This window comes from Brassica napus, chromosome C4 (genome assembly GCF_020379485.1).
Source record: "Brassica napus cultivar Da-Ae chromosome C4, Da-Ae, whole genome shotgun sequence".
Taxonomy (NCBI): Eukaryota; Viridiplantae; Streptophyta; class Magnoliopsida; order Brassicales; family Brassicaceae; genus Brassica; species Brassica napus.
The window spans coordinates 32,487,349-32,495,793 of NC_063447.1; positions in this window are offsets into that span (position 1 = coordinate 32,487,349).

Consider the following 8,445-nt stretch of genomic DNA (forward strand, 5'->3'; position numbering starts at 1 on the left):
CCTACTACATTTTTTTTTTTTTTTTGACGACCTCCTACTACGTTATTTATCTTTGTATTTTTCACTAATATCATACCGGAAATTATAACTCTTATATGTAATTTTTTCCCAACCAAAAGAGGGTTTTATATGATCAAGTTACTCACTCTTTTGACTGATTATTATTTCAAAACTTTTTCAACTTAAATTTAACCTTTTAGCTCAAATTAATATGATCAACACACTTAGTTATATACTAGCTGATTTTCCACGTTCATGCAGGGATAGTTTAACTTTTATTTGTCAACTGTTAAATTAACCTAAGATGATTTTTACCGACAGTTAAAAAACTTTCATCGACCGTTGAGAAGACTTCCTATGAAGTCTTCTAAAGAAAATGAAATATTTGACATAATTTGGTCAATTGCAAAATTAACATTTTAATTTAAGAAGACTTGCTTAGACTTCATGGTAAGTTTTCTTGTTTTTTTATTAACAAAGAAAAGTTAGAAGACTTCCAGAGAAGAGAAGTCTTCTCTAGAAAACATACAGAAAATCAATTGTAAAAATACCTATACATTAATTAGAAGACTTCTGTAGAAATCTTCTCAGCGTACGTGAACAGATCTGAAAAAAGTTCAAAGATCATTCTTAGATCTGGTGAGATTCATGTTTAGCTTCTCTAATCACATATAACTTTTTAATTTAATAAAAGTTACGCACTCGTTCTTGACCAATAATTATGAACTTGAAAAACTCTAATAAGCTTATAAATTTTTGAAATAAAAAAATCAGAATTTTGGGATGAAATAAGAGAGGAAGTGAAAGGAAAATGATTTATGTGTCTAAGAAATAAAAATATGAAGATATATATGTTAATTTTAGGTGCATTTACAGCTTGAAATTGGTTGTTCATTGTGGTTAGTGTATTGATGAAAATGTTAATGTTATAAATAAAAAAGGAAGATGATAACGATTGAGTAAAACAAGCATTTTTTTAAATAATGATATTTTCGTGAATAATCAGAACTTCTAGGGTGAATAAGGCGAATGAAAGTTCCAATAAAGTCATGGACTAATTTTGCGTTTGATTTTTTGTAGTTATTTTTGTAAACACCCCAATAATATTATATATATATATATATATATACTGGTTAATCATATGATCACTAGTGAATGCGGTATAAACTTAACTTTCCACAAATTGATTAGCGAAATATTATCTAAACAAAAAAAAAATTAATCCAATACGGCGAACCCTGGTTCGAATCCCGCTGGCCACACGGATATGGGCTACTGCTTTCGGCTCATTTGAATACCCAAGAGAGGGTCTATCCGTGGGTTGTATCTCTACCCGGGGGTTAGGTCTGTGTCTTTAATAGACCCGAATTTAACCCTTAAAAAAAAAATATATATATATATATATATATATATATATATATTATCTAAACAAAAAAAAATTAAAAGTTTTCATCTTCCTTTTTTTTTTTAAGTTTTCATCTTTGTGGTCAAAGCTATTTCAATTTTTTTTTTGGTGCAAAGCTATTTCAATTTTTTTTTTGGTGCAAAGCTATTTCAATTTCTGCAACTTCTCGTTAAATGTTGTTGCCGGGCTTGTTGTAGAAATTTGGAGATTGGTCTTATGTAGAAAACTGAAGAGGATATTCCTAGAATACTTTGTCAGAAGACAATCACTGATGTTTGGGTTGTTTTGAGTAAAGATGGTACTAAAGAAAAAAAAATTGTATGTCTCATATGAGAAACATCAAAACAATAAATCGTTGCCCCCATTACAGTTCGTCTTACATAATTTGTTTTTATATATGCATGTATCGTTAACTATATATTTGATACAAGTATACATATATATCTAAGGTTTTTATATATTCTCTATATATTGAGTTCAATCCAATAAATTATCTTATGTTCTAACAAACAACATGTAACGGCTCGGTTCCTGGCCCATAAAAATTTCTTTGAGAATATGGGCTTCTCTACGGCCCATATTGCAAAGACCTAGGGTTCCCTTCCCCTTTCCTATAAAAAGAGATGCAGCCTCCCTTTTGCCTCATACAGAAACTAAAGCGAAGCTCTGCAGAGAATTCCCGGAGACCAGAAACCCTAGCCGTCGAGCTCTCCCCTTCTCTCTTGCGCCGTCTCTCTCTCTTCTCTCTCTTTCTCCCGCGCGACGCTCTCTCTCTCCTCGCCGTCGCACGCTCTCTCTCTCCTCGCCGGCGCCGTGTGGTGGTGGTGGTGACCGGATCTCAATCTCCTCTCCCTTGTCTCTTGTTTCCAGATCCGGATCCAGATCTAGGCTAAGGTGGAGTGTCTTGAACCCATCTTGTTCTCATGTACTGTATACTCCTTTATGTTGGAGTTAGGGTTGATTAGACCCTGTTTGAAAGCTAGGATGATAGATCATGATTATTGCTAGGATGTTAGATGAATGGAACACGATGCATAAGAACCCTCATATTGTTAAATGAGACTTAGTAAACTGAAATGGAGTTGTGGTAGCGATGATTGATTGGTAATTTATGCTTGTATGTTTGGATGTGTAGTCCTATGAGTGGTTTGTGATTAAAGCTAGGATGCTAGAGAGAAATGAATGCTAAGCTGATAGATGAGTAATGATTGTTAATGTTATTGAAGTAGAACTTGAGTGCAACGTGTATTGTGTGTGGCACCGATAACGGGTGGCGTCTAGTGAATGAGTCCAAGTACAAGTCTAAATGAAAAGGAAAGCGAATGAGAATGGGAAGGGATAAGTGAAAATGATAAGGATGTGAAAGGATAAGTGAAAGTATGAAAGAATAAGGTTACGGTTAAGCATGGGTGGGGAAAGCATATAGAGTCTAAGGAAAGTATGTGTGGCAGTAGTTCACGCTAGGTATCCATAGGAGATGTGGCGAATCCACAAGAATATGGAAGCACCCATAGGAGATGTGGCGAATCCACATGAATATGGGGTAGGAGCCTAGTGGGAGCTACCCACTGATGATAAGAACGAAGTGCCAACCGCGAGAGGCGGGATATAAAAACGTGCATCATGGTCGGGTAACGGGGAGTTAAAGGTGTCATAGGATCGAGTCGGTCTGGTATGATGAGTCGGTTAAGTCTAGGGTTTAACGTGTGTGGCAATGAGTGAGTTCATTGTAATGATTGATCACTAGGTTGCTAGAAATGTATGGAATTGAATGTGGACAATTAGTGATGACAGTATGAAATGATAAAAATACATTACCTGATTGTAGTGGCTAGTCAGTCCTAGTTCCCGCATAAAATAGTATAGAGTGTCATGCGGGCAGGCTGGTCTAGAGCCACTTCACTGAGTAACTTGTTGCTCACTCCTCCATTTCCATTTTCCCTGTGCGCAGGACTGTAAGTAGAAGTATATGGATGTGGGTGTGACGGTATTTCAAAGAAGGTTATGCGCCCGTCGGCTCTCGGGACCAGTAACGGGACACGTAGGGTTGTCTAAATGAGTAGACACGTGTCCATAACGCTCTTTCGATTACCCCGGTCGGACACCGGGGGATCGGGCCGTTACACAACGAATACAATGATTGGCCTGCATGGGGCTTTGATTCGAGGACAAAAGCACATGAGAGAGAGAGGTCTCACATTGTGTTTAGTTTCTCCGATCACCCCATGACTTCACCACATAAGCTACCAACTCGTTAGTGACCAAGAATCATTAGTTTCAATGTCTTTATGAACCTTACAAATTTTGAAATCAAAATCTTGAGTTTTTGTTATGAATTTTGAGAGAAAGTGAAATGGGTGTGGTTTGTGTCCATAAAAAATGAGATAGGAAGAGAAAAAATCAAAAAAAATTTATGCTTTAAGAACTTCAAATTGATTGTTCTTAATGTAATGATGACAATAATAACATTGTAAATATTTGATGAAGATGAGTATGATAGAGTAAAACAATAATTTTTGAAAAATAATAATTTCATTTTCTTTAAATAACTCGAACTTCTGGAGTTGAATAATGCAAATGAAAGTTTTTTTAAAAAATTATGGGTTATTTTTGTGCTTAACTCCAAATTTTGAGTCATATTTGGAAAACTCCCATTACTAATTCTATTTTTATAATCATATAATTTTTATTACTAAAAAATTCGTCTAGTTTTTATGTAATTTCAAAAAAAAAATTTTTTATCTAATACCTTTAGTTTTCTTTTGATATCTACAAATTTTAGAAATACTATTTAATTTTAATTTTTTGATACTTATACAATTTTTTATCAATTTTTATACAAATTATTTAATATACATGATTATTATTTATCTACAGAAGTAATAGTAAAATTTGATAAAATTAATTTAAAGTGTAAAATTATGAGAATATTTATAAAGATTAATTAAACTACTTACAAATTGATTCCGAGAATTTCCATCACTAGCATGAATTCTGCATATTTATACACATTAATTTATGCTACTTACAAGTTGATTTACATGATTTTGTATAAAATTATTATTTTATACAAGTTGATATATTTAAGACTATAATTTTAAATATATAAATATCTATTATTAAATATAAGTTCAAAATAAACAAAACTTTTTATTTATCTTAATTTTATGTATAATTAAATTAAAACTTATATATTAAAATATTAGTAAGAAAGTAATAATATCTAAAATATTAAAAAATAGGGCTTTTTGCAAAAGTAACTCAAAACTTGAAGTCAAACAGAAAACTAACATTTTCTTTTGACTCCTTTTTTTTTTGAGATTTTAACCCCACACCTGCATTTTATCTACGAAAATGCCATTAACATTTTGTTTTTTTTTTTTTTTCGAAAATGGCTTCTTTACTGTCTCAACCTCATCTTCTTCAAGTATTTACAATATTGCCACTGCAATGAATAGTGGCAACAACCTTGTACGAACTGTTTGGAGCTTTTAATGCCCTTTAATGCACGTAAATCTCTTTACACTCTCTCTGTTTCAATTGTTATGAACTAAAAACAACATTTCTTTCACTTTCTCTCTATATTCATCCAAAAAACTCAAGCTTTTGATTCAAAATATGGGCTATGGTTGACAGAGCCATATTTCTTTCGTTTTTACTTACGGTTGCTTTCGTTTGAGGTTCTGGGTGGTTGGAGAAGACCCTGTGTGCAAACGAAGTCATCTCACCTAGTTTAAGGTACGAATTTGAATTTTTTTTCAAGATCTGTTCGCGTAGAAGACTTACTAGTAAGTCATCTGTATGTAGAAGACTTACTGATGAGTCTGCTGGTCAAACGGACGACTTAAATTAAGTTGTCCAGCTTTGTTTGTTAAAAAAAACACTCCAGACGACTTATATATACGTCGTCTACGAGAAACGGGCTAGTTTTGCATTTGACCGAATCGTGTCAGATCTTTGACTATTTCTGGACGACTTATAATTCAGTCGTCTCTGGGAAAGTTAAAATTTTAATATTTTATGAAAACTTGACGACTTACGTGTAAGTCGTCCTAGGTTAGTTTTGTAATTGAAAAATAAAACTTCATAATTTAACTTTAACCAGACGACTTAATATAAAGTCGTCCCTCCAGAAGACTTAATTTAAAGTCGTCCGGGGAAAGCAAAGTCGTCCAGAATTTTTCCCAATTTTCTGGTCAAACCTTGCTTATCCCGGACGACCTTAAATTAAGTCGTTTAGCTGGACGACTTTCATCTAAGTCGTCTGGAGAAAGTTAAATTTCAAGTTTTATTTTTCAATTACAAAACTAACCTTAGGACGACTTACACGTAAGTCGTCAAGTTTTCATAAAATATTGAAATTTTAACTTTCCCAGAGACGACTGAATTATAAGTCGTCCAGAAATAGTCAAAGATCTGACACGATTCGGTCAAATGCAAAACTAGCCCGTTTCTCGTAGACGACTTATATATAAGTCGTCTGAAGTTTTTTTTTTAACAAACAAAGCCGGACGACTTAGAATTAAGTCGTCCCTTTTAATTTTCAATTGCAAAAGTGACCTCTTTAGACGACTTACCTTTAAGTCTTCTGGACGACTTAATGCTAAGTCGTCTGCGGCAATGTTTATTGAACTTCTTCATTTTCTCTATGTTTACTAATGTGTTTTATTTTGAATATTTGCAGATGATTTTTCAGTTACATGCAGTGTATGGAGAATGGTTGTTGAGAGATTTCCGTTGGGATTTTGTGGTTGATGATCTCAAAGGAGCAAGATTGTTTTTATTGAATGAAGATTCAACACATGCTGAACTTGTTGCAATGGCTCAAGAAGATTATAACCTGGACATGAGAACAGTGAGTGTGGAGATTAGCTACTCATTACCAGCAGAAATGATGATGGCTCCAGGCAGTCTTCCCATTCATGTTACAAGTGATAGACAAGTTCGAAACTTGCTGGAGATACTCAAAACCCATAGAGTATGTCTTTGTGTATCAAGCCGCAGCAAGGTCGAAACGGTTTCAGAGAAAAGGGATATTGATGAAGCTGGTGAATGGGAAAAAGATGTTGGTGATAATGATGAAGCTGGTGAATGGGAAGAAGATGTTGGTGGTGATGATGAAGATGTTGGTGATAATGAGTTTGTTGAAGATGAAAATCAAGATGGGGAGGAGGAAAATGGGGAGGAGGATGCTGATAATTCTATTTAGACTACCTTCTACTATCCCTTCAAGTCGTCCAAACCTTCTAGACGACTTATTTGTAAGTCGTCCAGTTGGAAAACCTTCCAGACGACTTATAATAAGTCGTCCAAACCTTCTAGACGACTTATTTGTAAGTCGTCCAGTTGGAAAACCTTCCAGACGACTTATTTGTAAGTCGTCCAGTTGGAAAACCTTCCAGACGACTTATTTCTTCCAGACAACTTATATCATGTTCAAATACAAAAATCATGTTAAAAAATCATGTTCAAATACAAAAATCATTTTCAAAAATCATGTTCAAATACAAAAATCATGTTAAAAAATCATGTTCAAATACAAAAATCATGTTAAAAAATCATGTTCAAATACAAATCTAATCATACATGCCCACGAACTTATCACCATCCACATTTTCTTTCAGATGCTGATCAACAAGCTCCTTCCATATATCCACCGCCATATTATCCCTCATTTTCTTCGCGTTGCACCTAGCAAAGTCTTTAGGGTCAAAGGAGCCCCCGAGCGCATGACATTCAATGTACTTTACAGTGTACACGCCACAATCACCATTGTTGGCCGTGGGTACACCTTTCAGCGGTCTCTCATATGTGTATGGCTCCAACCCGTATTTGACCCGCATTTCGTCGGTGGCTGCGCACTCAACAAGCAGATAAGGGACCATCTGGAGAAAAGGCTCCATTATCGCATCCCATGCGTCTGGTACACTAGATGAAGGTATGCTGTCCCAGACGACTATGTGCCTCTTAGGGATCGATATCCAAATAGCAACCCAATGCTTGTCGTCCAAGTTCACTGGCGCATAGATATCATCAATGTCCTCCCCCCACTTCTTGTTTGATTGGCAAAATGAAGGTATTGATCCGTCATAAAAATACGACGCCCCACCAGGTAGAACTCTTCCTAAACCTTTGTGATCAGGTTCCGATGTTTTGAAGAGCTGATACTGCTCTCTCCAAGACTGAGAAAAGTTGTGATCCAGGAAGCACATTCACTCGCTCCTGAAAGCTTGTGGGTTCTCCTGATACCTCTGCCTTAGCACATTAATCTAAGCATCTATATGCTGCATATTAAATATAACAAGTTAGAAGTTACCAGACGAAGACGACTTAATTATAAGTCGTCTACGTGGTCGTCCAAGTAGACGACTTTCCAGACGATTTATCTTTAAGTCGTCTGGAAAGTAGTCTACTTGGACGACTTTGTAGACGACTTAAATCGTGTGCAGAAGACTTACGCAGTCTTCCAGCCATCCTCTGGCTGTCCGGAGGAAGTGGTACCACCTTGTTGGTGATGTACGTGGTTTGTCCTCGATCTTAGTTAAATAATGACTGCAAACAAAAAAGCAATCAGTTTTGGACGACTAAATCAAGCTATTATGGGTAAAGCAATCACTTACGGATCAGTTTTCAACCAATCAGCGAGTTCCTTCAACTTTTCTTTGTTTACTGGCGGAAATGGATTATAAGCTGCCACTTTATCTTTTTTTTTCTCTGCCATATAAGGAGATCTCACAGTAGGAGCAGGTTTCTTCGCTCGTTTACTCTTTGCACGCTTGTCCAATACAACCAGGCTCGGTTGTGAAACTGGATCGCTTGGCTCGGTGGAAGCGAGGCTCGGTTGTTGATCTGTGGAAGCGAGGCTCGGTTGGTGATCGGTGGAAGTGACAGCAACAATCTCTTTGGAGGTGACACCATCTGCTTTATTTACCGAGTTCGCCTCGGTTGCTGTATCCTCCGGCAACCATCTCTGCAATAAAAGTTGCACACAAGTTAACCCTGGACGACTTAAATAAAAGTTGTCTGGACGACTAGTTGAC